This window comes from Hydra vulgaris, chromosome 15 (assembly GCF_038396675.1).
Source record: "Hydra vulgaris chromosome 15, alternate assembly HydraT2T_AEP".
NCBI lineage: Eukaryota > Metazoa > Cnidaria > Hydrozoa > Anthoathecata > Hydridae > Hydra > Hydra vulgaris.
This window is the reverse complement of record NC_088934.1, coordinates 35,529,439-35,549,524: the sequence shown is the minus strand read 5'-3', so window position 1 is coordinate 35,549,524 and position 20,086 is coordinate 35,529,439. Positions and strand designations below refer to the sequence as shown.

Sequence of the window (20,086 nt, the reverse complement as noted above, 5' to 3'; positions counted from 1 at the left end):
CGTTGATACTTCCGCATTCACTTTTACTGTGAACACACGTTCACAGTAAAAGTAAATGCGAAAGTTTTATTGACCGAAGAAATTTTTTTTTTTATAATACAAATTTAAAAGTAAAAATACAAGTTGCTATTATATATTATATATGGCAGTAACCATTAGTGAAATTCGAAATTCGAATGTTCAAGGAAATGTTTGCGGAGTACAAAAAATATATAGTATTGCTTATAAAACAACAAGAAGAAAATATTCTGATACTCATCAGTGCGAACGCAAAAATAACGAGCGACCGACAACAAAAAGCTGAAACAAACATTAATGACAGGATGGAAAAAATTAAACGATTGGAAAAGGATGTATTTGATAAAAAGGAAAGTTTAAAATTTCACGAGGAACTCTTTGAAAAAAAGGTCAAAAATAATATTAAGTCTATTGAAAAAAAAGGTTTTGTATAACCGAAGCACATAAAAACGATGAGTTTATTGACTTTAAAAAACTTAGGGAAATTGAGGATCGGTCACGAAGAAATAACCTTAGGATTGATGTTTCATTTTCATGTTTCAATTTCATTTTCTTCGATTGCATCAAAGAAAATGAAAATGAAACATGGTCTGAAAGTGAAATAGAAGTGGGTAATTTTTTTGAGGAGACTCTAGGGGTGAAAAATGTGAGAGTTGAACGAGCGCATCGTAGTGGACGCCGAGATGCAAAAATACCACGCACATTTATTATTAAGCTGTTAGACTGCAAAGTTAAGGTAGAAATTTTAAAAAGTTCTCCTAAATTAAAGGGTAAAAATATCTACTTAAACGAAGATTTTTTCTTCGAAACGAACTCAATAAGAAAAGATCTTAGAGAAAAAATGAAAATTGAGCGGCAGCTGGGAAAATTTGCATACATATCATATGATAAGCTGATTGCACGCGAGTGGGTGTCTAAGAAAACGAAAGAAATCCCGAATCTGTTTGAGTAAAAGTTAGGGTTTATTACTTTTCTTTAACTATTGCTAACTATTTTATTAACTATTTTGCGTTTATTTATATATGCGTTACTTTAAAAAGGAGAAAAACTTTATAATTAAATTTTTAAATGAAAATGTCGCACTCAGTGACATAGATGACTCTAATAAATTTAATCAAAAAATATTTAAAAGCCAATACTATACAGTTGTTAAATCTTCTCAATATCTTCAAAAAAATAAAAATAGTTTTTCAATTTTAAACATTAATATTCGAAGTTTAAATAAAAACTTGATAATCTTAGGTTTTTGTTCAATGAATTAAAACACGATTTTCAAATTGTTTGTCTAACGGAAACTTGGTGTAAGCGCGGTGAAACAAATGTCCAATTTGAACTAATTAATTACTCATCAATTCATCAACCACGCGGTTTTGGTGTTGGTGAGGATGTATGTATTTTTGTTCACAACTCAATTAGTTATAATTTACGTCACAATCACTGTGTAAATAAAAAAGATTGTGAGTCATTATGCATTGAATTAATAAATACAACCAACAAAAAAATAATTATAAATGCCTCATATAGACCTCCAACTGCTAGCTTTAACAAATTTAAAACTCATCTTAAACCATTTTTAACGAATATATATATAACCCCCGAAGTCATGCCTACGTAGTTGGGGATTTTAACATAGACCTAATAAACCATGCTTCCAATAATAATGTTAACAATTTAAGAAATACTCTTCTTCAAAATATTTTAAGTCTTTCAAAAAACAAGCCAACAAGAGTGACTAACAACTCTTCTCCACTTCTTGATAATATAATAACTAATAACCATCTTAATAACCGTCTTTACACAGGCATAATCAAAACTGACTTATCGGATCATTTCCCAACATTCCTTGTTTCTAACAATAAATTATTTAACAGTATTCTTTCTAAATCCATTATATTTAGGCAACAGATCAATGAAAACTCGGTAAAACAATTTCAAAATCTTTAAGAGACAACGATGATTGGAATCTGGTATTGCAGTCACATGACGTTAACAACGCATAAGATCTATTTATAAATCAAATTTCCAAGCAATATGATAAAGCATTTCCTGAAATAAATTTATTGTAAAAACCAAAACTGTTTTAACTCTAATAATGTCTAACGGGTTACTAAAATCTTCAAAAAGAAAACAAAAGTTATATGATTAGTACAAAAAAAAAAAAAACTTACAAAAACGAAATGACATATAAAAATTATAAAAATATATTTAAAAAAAAAAAAAGGAACTCAAAAAAGCTTTATTATACAAAGCTATTAAGTAAAGCCACTGGAAACACTAAAAAAAACATGGAGTGTAGTTAAAGAAAAAATCGGAAAAAATAGTTATGCGAGAAACATTTTGCCAAAAAAAATAACAATCGATAAAACACAATTTATTATAAATCAATTATTGCTGAAAAACTAAACAGCTTCTTTACTATTGCTGGTCCGATTTTGGCATTAAAAATTCCTACGAATTCAACACCATTTGAATCTTGTTTAAAAAATTACGAAAAAGTTATGGTTGAACCTAATTTAAAACTTATTGAATTGCAAATCGCCTTTTTTTACATTAAAACTAACAAAAGTGCTGGATTTGATAAAATTAATGTTAATGCTGTAAAATCAGTATATAGTATAATAGAACCCTCGTTATTTCACATATCTAATCTTTCACTTAAAACAGGTATCCTCCCTGAAAAGCTAAAAACTGCACGAATCACGCCGATATTTAAGTCCGGAGATGACTCAAATATCTCAAACTGTAGGCCAATATCTATTTTACCTTGTTTTTCAAAATTACTTGAGAGAATAATGTACAATAGGCTTTTTAATCACTTATCAGAAAACGACATTCTGTATTCAAACCAATTTGGTTACAAAAAAAAAAAGTTCAACCGAGCATGCATTGATTGAACTAGTAAATCAAATATCAAGTGCATAAAGTAGTAACTACTTTACCTTAGGAGTTTTCATCGATCTGTCAAAAGCTTTCAATACCATTAATCATAATATAATAATAAAAAAATTTGAAGACTGTGGTGTAAAAAATAACAATTTACTTTGGTTCAAAAGATATTTGACCGATAGAAAACAATTATAATTTATGAACGAAAACAAACATTTCCAACTGCCGTAACTTGTGGGCTCTATTTTAGGACCACTGTTGTTCCTAGTGTATATTAATGATTTAAATTTAGTAACAGACCTGTTAAATGTATTGTTTTTGCAGATGACTCCAATCATTTTTTTTCCCAAAGTGATATTAATACACTATTTGAAACAATAAACGAACAACTATTAAAAGTTAATGAGTGGTTCAAAAGTAATAAACTTTCTCTACATGTGGATTAAACCAAATTTATTTTGTTCTACAAATTTAATAAATCAAAAAACACTCCCATTAAATTGCCTAATCTTATAATCAATAACACTAACATTAAAAGAGAAAAATCAGTAAACTTAGATGAACATTTACGTTGGAGTTTACATATAAAAAGTATTGAAAATAAAATATCAAAAAATATAGCAATGATATATAGGACTAAACCATATTTAAACAGTAGTTCTTTAAAAAGTTTGTATTTCTCTTTTATTCATTGTTAGTTAATTTATTGCAATATTGCATGGGCGAGTACAAACCATACAAAATTAAAAAAATTGTACTGTAAACAAAAACATGCGTTCAGAATAATTTTTGGAGCTAATAGAATTCTACCTTGTATGCCTCTTCTGCGTATACTTGGAGCATAAAATATATATAAAATCAACTTACACCAAGTTTTAATGTTCATGTATAAAACAAATATAGGAGTATATCTTAAAATATTTCAATCTTATTTTGACAAAATAGTTCATAAATATCCAACAAAATTAACAACTTCATTGTTTTAAAATATAATTCAAAACTAACTTCATATTCAGTTCTTTATCGTGGACCTTACGTGTGGAAAATCTTTCGCAAAAATGTAAATACACGTAAAACTAGTATAGAACAGTTTAAAAATGAATCAAAAAAGGCATTCTTACTTATGGATTTTAATATACCCGATTTTAAATGTTTTGTTATATTAAAACTCAAATACAAAAAATAAATAATACAAAAATTATGTCAATAAGTGAAATAAATGAATTCATTGAAGTAGAAGATGAACAACTGAAATTTAAATATTTAACGGTTAGTATGCTTATTTTCTTTTGTCGCATGGTATCAAACAATTCTTTATTCGTTGAGTTTATACCTTTTTGTAAAAAAAACTGAAATATAATTCAATATTTTTGTATCAACTGATTAATTCAATGCTATTTAAAAAAATAAATTCTTGGATCTCCAAAAGAAATCAAATTAAAAAATTTTATTTGACTTATAACATTAAAAATATTTTTATTTTAATGTTGTAAGTTTCTACCATTTATAAACTTAGTAGTGACTGGATAGTTTACTAAATCTATTAGCAAAAAAAAACAAAACACAAAAAAGTGTCGCTAAGGTAATAGTATTTTTAGTTTTTGCAAAAAAAAAACAAATAAAAAACAATGGCCCCTTACTAATTACAAACACTTTTCGTAAAGTTTACAAAAAAATAATTTATATTAAACGATGCTTTGTAGCTTTATTACCTTTTTCATTAAAATCTCAATTTAGCAAACGACAAAAAAAATTTTAAAACAAATTTACTTCCATCAAAGTTGTAGTTCATTTTTTAAAAGCTGAGACTCGCAATTCACAAAATTTACTTCAATCACGACTGCAAGCAACTATTAACTCAACCGAGAGTGAACAGAAAGCAAAGAAGAGAACTAAAGAAAAAGGTAGTAATTGACAGAAGACTTAAAAAATTACAAAATTTATAAAATTTGTGTTTCAAGAAAACATACATTTAATGATGGTGAGAACCTGTAATAGTATTTGTTGAAAAGAGAAAAAAATGCAATTTACTGAAAATGTGACAGAAGCTCAGAATTAGCAACTAGAGTAAGTCTAACAAAATTTCTAATACATTTAAGGAGTTTTTCTAATAGAAATAGGGCTTTAATAGAAAAAAGAGCCTGAAAATAACAATAAAATTTCAAACAAGGAAGAATTAGATATAATGGTAGACAATTGTATCAAAAGAAGTAAAAGTATGACAAGCACAATAAAGAGAGGCAACTTTAGCAGGTGGTATTTTTTAAGCGGTTTTTATGAGAGACTAGTTGCGAATAACAATCCAAAAAAACGTAAAGATATCAATAGTGTTGGGATAACTATTAGTTGGGATAACTATTTTATATAACTAACTTTTGTTTGGGTTAAATTTACAATCAACTGTGGAACCTAAGCAACAGAAGCAAGAGTAAATTTGATGGTTAGCAAAGAGTTGCTTTTGTTTTTCGTGATGAACAAAAGTTTGGGCAATAAGGGTTAAGGTATAAGTTAGAAAAAATGTTCTTTGAAAATAGTTTTGCTTTATCGTAGAACCTGTCTTTATTAACAGTAATATCAAAGATTTTTCAAAAGTCTCTAAACCTAACTTCTAAGATAAAAATCTAAGCTTTAGTAATCTGAAAATAAGTCAGACAGTATCTTTTTACATCAATTTCTTTCAACATCAATAATAAATACGTATTCTAAATTGTTATTTTTGTAAACAAAATAAAAAAATAGTAGCTGCACAAAGTAATTGAAACTGGATAGAAAGAATAAAAATTTTAATGCTTGACTGAATCTAGGTAGTTATGAAAGAGGCGCAATCTTGAGCAAAAAACTAAATAATTTACCCAAATGACAATGACAAAAAAAAGTCACGAACCGTCAAGGTAGTAGAAACAAGTGCAATATCAGAAAAAATAAAGTTTAAAAAAATTCAAGAAAAAAACAAGATAAGTGCTTTAACAAGTAAAAACAAAAGTGAACTCAAAACATTTTTGAGTCACCTAATGAAGAACGCAGAACAACTGAGCACTAGCTAGGGTAAGAAACAAGTTACTAATCTAGAAATGAAATTAAAAAATAAAGGCTGTCTGGAGTACAAGAGTCGAGCCAGAAGAAAAATAAAGTAACCAATAACAAAGATATCGGAAAAATGATAAATAAAAGCGGGTAGATCAATTTAATTAAAATTAAAATCAAAAAGAGTGCAGTCTTGAAAAGAAGAAGAATTATATGGAGTAAAACAAAATGATTAAGTAAAGAGGAGTTAAGCAAAATCACTTAAAAAAATAGTCAGAGATTTCAAACCTGGTTTTGCAACAAATGATAAACTGATTAGTAAGTATATGCTGAGGCCAAGCAAAAGGCTATTAAAGTTATACAAATAAAAGAATAATAGCCATCATCCAATGATAAAGAGCAATTAGGTCTGGTATATTTAATATAAGGTAAAAATCAGTGGATGAAAAATACTTCCACAATTCTTTGTAAAAATAAATTAAAGCAATATCATAGTAATTTTTTTTTTTAATTACCTTTTTTTATATCTAAAATGTTTTGAATAATTAAAGAACCTGAATCAATTAAAGGTAACGCATGTTACAATAAGCAACAAGCTATGCGGTCGCTTTATTTTGGCAAATAAGCCAACAGTTATAAAAAATGTCCTTTTGTGGCTTTGAATAACTCCACTAAATACGCTAACAAGTAAACTTAACGTTTTCAACGTGTTTTACTTTGATATTTTACTGTTAAAAGAACTAGCGTCTCAAAAAAATTCGGAAGTACTTATTATCAGCCAGAAAAAAAATCAGTAAACTGAGTTTTGGAGCCTTACTCTCATTAAGAGAAACCAGGAAGAGTTTCATAAGCACTAAAAGAACAAAAAAGCAAAAACCATGAGTAGAATAAAGAAGATCCAATAATCGTCATCCGAGGCAGAAAACAATGCAACACAGGTTTTCATCAACCCCATTTAGCAGTTTTGGATCTGTTAATAAACTTTTGGCTTCTAAACAGATCTAGAATTGCCAAAAATAATGGTACTACGCTTGTTTAATTAAGTAATAATCCGAAACTATGGTACCGCACTTACATTATGTCTTCTCTTAGGTGAATCTGAAAAAGGACATAATGTAAGCGTGGTACCATAAAACAACACACGAGTATTGTGAATCACTTGTTTCCTCAGCAAAAATTTGTGGTTCGGTTGTTTGTGAGTCTAATAAAAAGTCAGGTTTAATTAAAAGTGTTTTGAAACATAATAATGAACTTCAAAAATAACTAATTAAAACTATATTTATGATTTGCTTAATATAATCAAAAATTAATATCACTTAAAAAATGATACCACTAAAACAAAATCAATTACAAAATTAGGTTGGTACTCGAAAGGAGAAAAAAACAAATAAAAAAGTTAGGTTGCCACTTGAAAAAAGACAAAACAAAAACAATTCAAAATTTAGATTGGCGTTCGAAAAAAAAAAAAAAAATTAAATATATTAAAAATAAAAAAGGAAATAGAAGAAAAAGAGTTATCACTAACAGCATATAACTTTGTTTGTTTACTTTTACATATAAACTAGAGAGACTAATAATTATGAATGTAAAAAACATGTTTTTTAAGAATTTTTTTTGACTTAAGCACTTTCTAAAAGTTTTAGTTCTTTTGATTTATAATCATTTCCAAAATATGGGCGTTTTTTAAAATTTTATTCAAAACAATTTGATGCAAACCGACTGAGCGAAACCCTAAAGAAGTTCAAAAAAAGCTTCTATCAAAGTTTTTGATTCTATAAATGGTTTTGATTGATTAGATTTTGATGTGACTGTATAAACAAACAAAAAAACTTCTACGAAATTCTTTTAAAATACGGACATAAGAAGTTGTATTAAACAAAAATTAGGTAATATTTATTTTATTTTAAACCTAAGTTATAAATTTTCAAAGACCAGTTTTTAAAAAAAATTTTGATTCAAGTTTTACTAATTTGCCTTAAATGCGTTGAGTACCTCAGGTAGATATAAAAATAAAAACTTTCAGGCTGTAATAAGGCTTTAAAAACAGTCACCCTATAAAAATATCTCATAAATCTCGACTAAATGAAAATCATCTTTCGGTGTACTTATAACCATATTATAAAACTTGTGCAAGCATATTAAAGTTATGATGAAAGTGTGTGTGATGTTAGCATAAATGTAAAATACTTAACTTATAGTAATATAAATATAAAAGTATAAATCATATATATTTTTAAAGTGCTCAAAGTGAATAAAGGCAGGGAGGTGTCTTAATTTCTTACCATTTTGTCTAATTTATCATGATACCTTCATACATAATGTTGTATATTATATAAATTTACCAATTTTATAAAACAAACAAATGTTTTTGTCAAAATACCTTTGAATGTCAGAGCTTCGCGATTCCTGACACTACACTACGACGTTCTTTTCTAAACCACTAATTTACTTTTATAACATATGTAACCAAATAATGCATTTTTTTAACAAATGTTTTCAAGTAATGTACTTCGGATCAAATTTAATAATTGGTAACATAGTTACCAATTAATAAATTTGATCCAAAAACGGTAACGTTTTAAGATTTTTACTTAAGGAGTTAGTTTTTCATTTTTTAGCATTTGAGTAAAGAAAAAAATGACTTCTTAAAGCAAAAAATTAAAATTACCTATCTCAGAAATTAATAAATAAAGAGTTCTGATTCTGGGGAGGGTGGAGGATGAACTAAAAATTTAAATGTCAAGCCCCATCCCCTTATTTATTCGGCAGGTGAGAGTACCAATAACATTTGATCGCCGTAAATGTTGAAGTGTATGAATCAACAAATTCAAAAATTCTTAAAAACTATTGTTAAATTAAGTAAAATTTTGCTATAAATTAAAGGTCAAATGTTTGATTGTGTTGGCTTTTATTAGTTATTTTGTAAAATTCATCAGCGAAACTAGTATGAAATATTCAACCTTATTTTTATTTGTGCAAACTATTTGTACTAAATTAGTTTTCAATAAAAATTTCACTTTCAGTTGAGGCAAATGTAGATTTGTCTTGCTTCAAGGTTAGTTGTAAATAAGAAACGTTTTCTTTGTCTTGTGTCTCTCAAACTCAACGTCGAGTTACTTCGCAACAATTTAATCATTCTTTGCATCACATCGCATTGAGTTTTTTTAGTAGCAAATTTATATATTTTGAAATCGCAATAGGTTTTTATTCGAATAGTTTTGATCAATTATCTTGCATTTTCGCAGCAATGGTGTTGCAAATAACTTTTATTGTTACTATGTATTTTTGAGCGACTGAAAAAGTGAATGAGAAGCCGTAGCGCAGTGGTAGCGCACTTGCCTCAGAAACAAAGGATCCGTGATTTAAATACCGCCTCTGTGAAAGTTTTGCGACATTGGATAGAAAGGAGGCGTAAACTTCCAATTAAATGCCCATCCGCGGTGCTCTGTGATAAGACCGTAAGGGCTTGTAGGGGCACCTATATAAACAATTTAAAAAGAATTTAAGTGCAAATTTCATACCTGCAAATTTGCAGAGGAGCTAACTGGTGCAAGTGCAAACTTGCATAAGTGCAAAGTGACATTTTGCAAAAAGGTTACAAAAACATGCATATGGGCGAGTTTTATAAGCAAAGGCATCTTCTATAAATAACGCAACGTTTAATTCACAAATAAATAAAACATTAAAGATAAAAGTTTTTCTTCACAGTGCCGAAAGTTAAATGAAAAATCAAAATAGTAGATTAAGTTTAATGAAAGTCGCGCGTAAAATAGCTTAAGATTTCCTATTTCTGTTCTTGAAACAATTTTAGCGTTGCATATTTTATGGACGATCACAAAAATAAAAACCAGGCTGCGTAATTAAAAAAATAATTCGAAATAGCGTATTTTTAAAATAGACAGTTACAAGTTGAGTTTTTTTTCTCGTCTTTATTGTAAAATTTCTATTCATTTTTTAGGTTTTTATGTATATTTTATTTTGTTTAGTTAAGCTTAATTTTTTAGCGCATATTAGAAGTTTATCTTTTTATATAACCTAAAAATTTATTTATAATAAATGAATGAACAAAATTAAGTAAATTCGTTTTCTTAGGGAGATATTCCTATGTGAAAGTTTTTTGATATAATTTTATGTTATGTAAATATTTAAAAAAAATATATCAATAATCAAAACAACAGATGGTTAGTTTTAATTGTATTATTTTTACTTTAAATAATTATTAGAGGGCGGCAACTATTCAAAAGGCTTAGGGCGCAAAAGCCACAAATGCACACTATCCTCCACAAAATACGGTGTAAAAATACGCTTTTGATAGTTTCAAACTTTTGATAGTTTCAGACTATTGTTCTTTATCTTTAAACATTTCAATGATTTGCTTTTTGAACTGAGAGGTTTAGCTGACCTTCTTGTGAGCAGTTGATAGTTTATCACATAAGCTGCTTCTTTATAAGTTTATGTACTTTTTTCTTTTGTCTCGTTTTCATACTTTTTATTGTTACCAAGCCTCCACTAAACTTTTTAGACGTCTAAATAAAAATCTTTCTTTATTTGCGGTCTAACTTATCAAGCAGTACAATTAGAAACAGTCATTGAAAATGTCAACCAAATTAATGTCTTGAATATTTTCTTCTGTGATATGTCAGACCTATAATCTGAAAAAATGTATCATCTTATCGAGGGTATGCAAGATTTAGTATTTAATAAACTGTCTATTTTTTTATCAATTTCAGTGTGGCTATCTGAATTGCTTTTAGTGATATTGCTGTTCAATTTCATATTCCTCCAATTCGTTTACCATTTAAGGGAACAGCGCCTATAATGACATAGCGCCAATGATGGCGTACCGGTCATATATTCATAAATATTGGTTATTGGTCTGTCGGGCTGAGACTTTATGCAAGTGGCACCAACCTGGGCTGGCTCGCGGCCTCTTCGGCTCACGGTGCAGGGGGCTGTGGGTTGGAATGGGAAGGAACCGCTCGTGGATTGGCCTAGCTTTGCTCGCGAGAGCAGTTCGGCACCGACCTTCTGTGGCATGTCGAAACGTATTTTTACACCGTATATTGGCGGAAAATTGATTAGACCAAAATATCTATACCAATTTTTTTTTTTTTTAGGTGTCTAAAGAAGTCCAAACGGACTTATCACAGAGCATTTTACTGTAAGATCACGCCTCCTTCATAACCGAAGTCGCAAAACTTGCACTGTCGCAAAACTTTTACAGAAACGAAATTTTCATGCAAATAAAATGCATGAAAATTTCATATCTGTGCAGAAATGAAACTTTCATGCATTTTATTTCCAAGTTTTGTGGATTTAGTGAAATTTTAATTTTAATTTTATCTTTTAAAAAAGTCAGACATAGGTTGTTAAAATGAAAATGACGACTTCTTTCTATGATGGTGTACTGACGAGTAAGGTGTGTTGTAACATTGACGAGTTGAGAAAACCTTTTTTTTTTCTAAAAATTACATAACTGTTAGTGAAGTGAAAAGGAAATTTTACTGAAAAATTTTTGGTTTAAAAAAACATAAAACGTAATATCTCTTATGCGCATGAGCAAAGTTCTACTGTGTGTAGCTCAAAAAGGTTATTCTTAAATATCTTAAATATGAATACGCGAATTTAATAGTTTTAGTAGTAGTAGTAGTAGTAGTAGTAGTAGTAGTAGTAGTAGTACTGTCGTTTCACTTTCGTTTTTAATAAAGAAGTTTCTAGGCTTTTCTAAAAGCGTTTCTTTACTCCACGCGGTCTTTCGAGCAAGGTCTGCAAGCCGACTAGAGCTGATAAATTTTTAGTTTCAAGAGGAATTGATGTTGTTCATTGCTTAAAAACTAAAAATTGTTTGTTGTTGGTTGTTTTTATTTTTCTAATTTTGTAGCCTGTTTTTTTTTTTTAAAAGAAGTTAAAACTAAAATGGCTGGTAAAATAATTTGTTTTAGTAAAATGTTTCTTATTTAGTAAAGTGTTTCAGTTTTGTCTTTAGTCTTTTAAGAACATTTTAAGCAAGTATTGTTTTATTTTTTAAAGCAATTATTAGGAGCTGAAAGCCTTTTTAGTAAGTTCAAGTATATTTATAGTATATAGTAGTTTATTTATAGTTTATATTAGTTCAAGTTTATTTATAGTTTATATTAGTAAGTTTATTTATAGATTTTAGGATTATTGTTTGCAGAAGGATTAATGAGAATAAAAATATTTTTTAGACAGGCAAGCTGACAGCGACTTATGTAACTTTTATTATCTAGATTTTATTTGAGTGTTTTATTTTAATTTCACATATGCTGCATTAGCAATTTTTTTGTATGTAATTTTATCCCAACTTTTATTTTTAGACAGACAGATATAACTCAGTAAGAACTTAGATTTTGTTGATTTTAGGGCATCTTTTTAATATTCTTTTAAATCATTGAGTATGTTTTATATATTTTAATAAATTTTGTCTTTTAGATGTGGTATCAGCAAATACAAATATCTTTCATTTTATTTTTATTTTATTTTAAAAAGAATCAATGAATATTGTTTATTTGAACATAATCATCAAGATTAGACAAAATAGCTTTTCAATTAATACTTTTTTATTTAGTTACAACTTCAGTTGCATCAGAAACTACAGGTAACTTTGTTCATTTATTTTGAGTTACTTGAATTACATTTATTACTTAAATTTTTAAGCAAAAAAAACTATTTATTGCAACGTCTTCAGGATTAGATAAATAAGCTTTTTATTTAATAATATATTTTAGTTGCTTCTGGATCAACTAAAAGAAATGGTAACTCATTAATTCATTTTTTATTTTAGATAAATATAGATAGAAAAAAGTAAGTTGGAAATTTTTGTAGATTTAAAAGCAGTACGCTTTTTCTAAAAGTTCTTTCCATTTTTGGATTAAATCCACTACCACTTTGTTTGTTTAATTTTTCGTTAAAGTAATTTGATCATTTTTGTCATTTTAGAGTTTGTTCCTTTTCTGTTTTTTATTTAATAACAAAACAAGCAATAAATATCTTTTTTATTTAGCTTCGTCGACATCATTATCCGGTAGCTGAAGAATTTTTTTTTTTAGTATTTCACTTGGGTAAAACATTTTTAAATCTTTATAATAGCGTATTAATTTTCTTAGATAGCAATGAAGTATTAAGTAAGTAAGCTTTAATTATTTAGATTTTCTTTTCACTTTTTTTTAATAAATAAATTAAAATTAAAATGCTTTTTCTATTTTAGATCTGAAGCAACAGCTCGGAAAGCAAGAATACGTTGTATATATTTATCAATAAAATAAAGATAAATATCTTTATTTGTTGGTTATGTATAAATATATTTAAATATTAATATATTTAATATATATATATATATATTTAATATATATATATATATATTTAATATATATATATATATATATATATATATATATGAATATATATATATATATATATATATATATATATATATATATATATATATATATATATATATATATATATAAATTATGTTAGTGTATTCTACAAACAGAGTGCTCAAGGTTCTAAAAGAACAGAGCAATATTAAATTAAATTAGTAAAAACACTTATCTAATTTTTGATTACTTCAACACTGTGTTTCACCATCAGTAGGTTCATCAGGAAAATTTTTCCTGATGAACCTACTGATGGTAAAACACAGTGTTAAAGTAATCAAATAGTAGATAAGTGTTTTTACAAATTCATATATATATATATATATATATATATATATATATATATATATATATATATATATATATATATATATATATATACATATATATTAAAGATTAGACTAGGCTGATATATTAAAAATAAGCTTTTTATTATTTAGATACTTTAAAAGTTGGTTAAGTTTCTTTTTTAACTTTTATTATTTCTTTTATTTTTTTTTCACAAGTTCTCCTTCAAAGGCGAGTTGGTAAAAGAGGCATACTGTTCTTAATTTAGTTTAAAATAATAATATTTTTATAAAGTCTTCAAAAGAATTTTTTTTTTTACTATGTTTTTTAATTTTTCTTACTAATGTAGATGTACTTATGTTATGTACTTACATACATGTACTTATGTAAAAAAAATTCAATTATCATATATTTACAAATTTTTTCCATATAGATGAGCTGTCAATTGTCAAAGATGAAATTTCATTGAAAATTTCTTTTTTATGTGTTTTTATTTACCTTTTAGCAGGCAAGAAGAGTATTTAGGTCTATTTTCTTTTTGTTTAGATAAAACACCAAACCGTTATTATGAATTCTCAATTCTATAATATTTGCTTGATTATAAGTATTATATTTTTTTAATTATAATTTTTCTTTTTCAATTAAAATTTAAATTTTAAAATTCAATTAAATTATATAATTTTCTATTTTTATTTTTTGAGCTTACGTATGAAGATTGTAAAGCCTTTCGACAAAAGAAGCCCGGACCTTTGACCCAAGGTCATTTAAAAGGTGAGCTTAGTATGGGGGGTCTGACCACCTATCATTTAGATGAGGCGGCCTATACCCCTCACGCAGGGGTCGAAGGTCCGGCGGAATAATTAAAAACTTTTATCTCTTCAATTAAAAAAATTTTTATTTGAAGACATTAAAGTTTTTGTTTGTAAATATATATTTGTTTTTCGTCAATAAGTTTTGTTTTTTCTTTTGTGTACAGTACAATGTGAGTGTGAGTGTGTATACACACACACACACACATATATATATATATATATATATATATATATATATATATATATATATATATATATATATATATATATATATATATATAATATATATATATATATATATATATATATATATATATTTTTGTATATATATATATATAATATATATATACTTATATATTATATATATATATATATATATATATATATATATATATATATATATATATATATATATATATATATATATATAAATATACCAAAACTACCAAAAACAATATAATGGAAAAAGGTATGCCAAGCAAAAAAAAAATAATTGAATTTTTGTGAAATTTGAAAAAAGATTCATTTCTTTTAAATAAATATATATAAATGATAATAAAGCACTAGAGGTCTTTCACTATTTTCGTCAGTAGTGCTCTACTAATGAAAATAAAAGCACTACTCATGAAAATAGTGAAAAGCCTATTGTGCTTTATTATCATTTGTATATACTTATTTGAAAGAAAAAAATCTTTTTTCAAATTTTACAAAAATTTAATTAATGTTTATTGTTTTGCTTGGCTTACCTTTTTCCATTATATATATAATTTTTTTTTTTAGTAAATAATTTTTGCTCTCCTTCTACAGTAAGTTTAGGATAAATTAGGGTAATATGAGCACTTTAAGCGGAAATTGGACTATTTTCATAAATAGTTATGCTCGATCCAAAATTTTTGCAAATAATCAATTTTTAGGGATCCTTTTCTTGATTTACTTAGATATTTGCTGCTTTTTTTAAGCACAGAGGTTTTAAAAAAGTAGCCAAAGTGCTCATATTATCCACATTACTTGGTAATATTAACACTTTCAATTAGCTCAAAAAAAAATAACAGTAAATTAAAAAATACCAACCTGACAATTAGAAATTTTTTTTATCAAAAACATAATTTAGTTTTTTGACAAACTTAAATTAAAAAAAAGTTTAATTTAATAAAGAGCCTAATATCTCCTACTTCCGTTTTTTAAATATATTTTGCGTTGCGTAATTTATGGACGATCCCTTACTGTTATATATTTAATGTCTGTTAACTGGCCCTTTATAGTGTTATGTATATAGAAAACATGTCTGCTAATGTTTATTGTAATGTGATCCTACAAATATCTTAACCTATCTGCTAATGCTCCGCGTACTTGATGTGATGTTTCTGTTGTAATGTTTTGTGTTGATAGACAGCTTGGCTTACCTTCCTGTTGGTTTCTATCGTTAAAAATAATTACAGGTAGTTTCACTAACTGCTTTTATTCATTCACTTAACGCCAAAATAACATTTGACATTACTAAAGTACAATTTTTGTATCTTTTTCTTTATCTTTAGCGTTATTAATAATTTTGCTCTTTGATTGAGATTAGTTAAATGAGTTAGCTTTTCATTAAAAAATATTGATTTCAAAATTGTACACCATTCTCAAAATGCTCATGGTTAAGTAGCTTTTAAAAATCCGGGTTTTCTTTTGTTCTATTTTAATTTTTACCAATTTACTTTTCTATAACTTTCTTCTAATATGGAATCACGTAGGTTTTTAAATATATGTTTAATCACCATTCCTATTGGTTTTCTTTACAATAGGCTATGCTTGGCTCCTCGAAGCTGTAGATGGCGGCGGATATAACTGATTTTGAAAAGTGCCTTCAACGTTAATTTGTTTTTTAAGAAAAATGTTTTTTATAAAGGTTTTTTTTTTTTTAAATATTTTTGTTACATGTTTAGTTATATATTATGTAAATAAATTTGTTTAAAAAAAAAGTAAATACAAGTTTAAATACTTTTTACAACTTTTTCATATGGTTTTTACATCTGTTTTATAATCTTTTCAGCTCATTATGCATTTAAATAAAAAAAAGCAACTGCTTTTACTCAGCGGTTTTAGGCTAATTGGTCATCTTTATGTGAATAAACTTATCAATTTTGCTCAAATTTGTGTTCACGTAAAGCGTAACAATTACTTTAAAAATGTCGAGTAAAAGCAATTGGGTCCTTGAACAAAAGAATTTCTTTTCATAAAAATTTACAAATTATATATCAATAATTTATATCAACATACAAGTTTAGGTATAACTTTTATAAATATTAATTTTTTAAGCTTCACTCTTCGCTCTTAGAAAAATAAAGAGCAGTTTGAAAAAATATAGAAACTACTCAGTTAAAAGTAAATCTTAGAGGAAGAAGGGGGAAATATATTCTGGATGTTTTGCCCAAACAATTTTCCGCAATTTTAAAATAAGACTTGGATGATCTACGCATATAATTCCAGTCATTTTTTAACATAACAATTTTGTTGTGATTTGCGCATTTAATGTTCGAACGCTGCGAAATAAATGGATAAATATCTTTAATGAAGCTAACATTTTAGTTGAACCGGGAAGCCAAGAAAAAAAAAGTAAGCAGAACTAAAAAAGTAGTAATAAATTTTCACTTCATTAGAGAAAGTAAATAAGAATTTAATTTTTATTAGTAATATATTTAATAATAACCAGTATTACGGGTTGCCTACAGCTAGTTAGGATGGTTACGCGTAGTTTCTAGCATTTCTGAGGGAAGACTCTAAGGTCAAATGAAATCGTCAAGTTACCCTTAATGCTAACTAGCTCCATCCTTCCCCATGCCATCATAGAAGCATTAGTTGTCTATGAAGGCATACTTGTGCTTTTTTTTTTTTTTTTTAATTAAAAACAACAAATTTAAAAAAAAAACTGATCAAAACTCCTAGGGTTATTATTGTTCTAAATGTAAAAAAGAATGTATCCATATCAAAATTTTTGTTCTTGGTCTTCAGGGTACTGAATAATGAAGCTCCAATATTAAGTATGCCATCATAGGCGCTTTTCCACTATCTTATCAAATAGTTAAAAACATTTTTTTTAACTTGAAACCATTCAGTATTAAGGAAAAGAAGTACAAATTTATGGAAAAAAGAATGCCAGCGATAGTTTTTTATTTTAGTTGCTTTTTGATAATTTTATTTAAAAAAAATTGCATTGACTATTCTATGTGTACTAGACTTCAAAAGGGTCAGGGATGCTTCAAGTACTTCTTGGCTACAGGTTCTTTTTTTAATTTCAACCCCTCTTTAATTCTTATTATTCAAATTTTTAAGCAGTTTTAAAAAGAATCAATCTTTTAACTGTTGTGCTATAAACTTCAAACGCATTTTTTATTGTTATTTAAACATGCAATGGACGTTACTCTTTATATTAAAAAATGTTGTGTAATAACATGTCGTTTGAAAAAAGTGCATATTTTGTCATATAAGAACAAACCCATTTATTATTAACTAAAGTTATCATTTTTAAAGAAATATTTGATAAAAAGTTTTTTATAAATATTTATTATGCTGTATATGTTTGAGCGATAAACACGTTTGATTCCTTCAAATGTTAGAAAATGAACTTTCTACAAAACAGTTTCATTCAGCCGTGGTCAGTGTGACTTTAAAATAAACCCCAATGTTAAAGAATGTTTATTTAAGACGCTTATGTCTATTTAGTTAGACATAAGCAGACAAAAGAGCTTTGTACACTAGAAATAATCTCATATTGATATTCATGTTGCAGAGATTCACAAGAAAACGGAAAGTTTAATCCACATTAGGCTTTCTTTCGTTAATCTAATATACTAATTAGTTTGATCGTAATCTTTTTAACTTCAGCTCCCAATTTAGATTTCTCATTAAAGACTGTATTTTACCCATTGTCGATTTTATTATGAAATCTTATGATTAAAGTCCTTTTGGAAGCCTTTGATTGAAAGCAAACTCTTTCCTGTTGATCACATAATTTGACCCTTAAATTTCGCGGGCTCTCGATTATCACTTTTAAAAGCAAATAAGTATTAAAATTACAAAATTAAATTTTTGGTAAAATTTATTTTGGCTGAACTCAAAGTTTGTATAAACTCGATAAATTTTAATATGGGAAGTTTTATACCAACAACATCACTTTTATTTACAAAATATCTATTTTTACACAATTTTACAATTCATTTTATTACCATAAAAGATAAATAAAAGCAATATATTTGTGAAAAAGAGCAATATATTTATGAGTTGCTAATTGATTTGTAAACCTTTGTATTGAATAATCAACCCAGCTATGTCTGAACTATAAAAAACTCAGCAAAGTTTAACTAGATAGCATATGACAAAAAATCTTCAAGCGCTACCCTTGAGCAAAAACGTTTTTTTTTAGTGATTGTCTACACATCAATTATAAGTTTACATTAAATACAACAATTTTATTTACCAAATTTCTTTTAGTCTACAATTTTGTATTTCTAACATAAAAGTTAAAATAATAGCAAAACTATTTGTGTGTTGATAATTAAATAGAACGCTTTAAAACAGGTACAGCACTTATAACCATAAAAAACCTCAAAGATAATTTCGCTAATAAAGCTTTGTATGGAATAGTGAATTGTGATATGTCTGAAATTAAAAAGGCAAAAAAGTTTTACAAGATAACGAGGAAAAAAGAAGAGCTACCCTTGAGCGACAGCGTTTTTGTTTAAAGGCTTGTCCATAAACTACGCAACACTAGATTTATTTCAAAAGTAAAAGAAGAAGAGCTCTTTACACGTTGTGTAAAAGAGCTCGTTGTGAACTCCTTTACACAACGATTTTCAATAAAGTTTATGCGCTATTCTAATTTTTTAAAAATTAACTTAATGCTTTTAACTTCAGGGAAAACAGTTGATGTGTTTTTTGAATATTAATAAAGTTTAGCATTGCGTAATTTATGGACGATCCCCAATACTGAACTTTATTCTTCCGTTTTAAAGCAACCTGTTCACGATTGCTTTAATTCAAGACAATACTAAATGACATATTATATTGATTATAGTCAAATTGCTTGAAATAATTCATTGATATTGCACAAAACATAACTTTTAAAAGAAAAATGAATCGAGTTGAAAAATTTGGAAAAATTGATTCTACTGTGAAAACTGGATGTTTTGAAAGAGCTGAAAAATCCGCACTAGTCGGCCTTTTTGACTTACGTATTATCAAAAAATGACATTCATTCAGCAAAAAACTTTTTATATTGGCAGTTTAAAAAAAATTGTATTATGATTACTCTAAAACTGCAACTTTAAATATGATTTGTAGTCTATAGTAGGGTTGTTCGTCGATATACAAAACTTACAAAAACATCGCATTTTTATATTCCGTAAATGAAGTTGCTGTTACGGAAGTTATGCATGCGTAAATTCACCTTCCGTATGATTTATACGGAAAAAATAAAAATGATTCCGTAATAACGCTTTACGAAAAGAAACTTTTCGATTTATGTATATAAATATGTATATATATATATACATACATACATATATATATATATATATATATATATATATATATATATATATATATATATATATATATATATATATATATATATATATATATATATATATATATATATATATATATATATATATATATATA

The 20,086-nt window shown here is 26.7% G+C and overlaps 1 protein-coding gene across 9 annotated transcripts in view; it reads right to left on the bottom strand.

Annotated features, from left to right (window-relative positions):
* The window catches only part of LOC136091337 (TNF receptor-associated factor 5-like), a 103,146-nt gene that overhangs the window by 48,934 nt on the left and 34,126 nt on the right, over positions 1–20,086 (bottom strand). The window contains exon 5 of one of the 9 annotated variants that reach the window (XM_065818766.1): positions 1,283–1,455. The exons of the other annotated variants lie outside the window; for them this stretch is intronic. The gene's annotated coding sequence lies outside the window, so the exon portion shown is untranslated. Of the gene's footprint in view, positions 1–1,282; positions 1,456–20,086 lie in introns of those variants that run through there. 9 annotated transcript variants of the gene reach the window in all.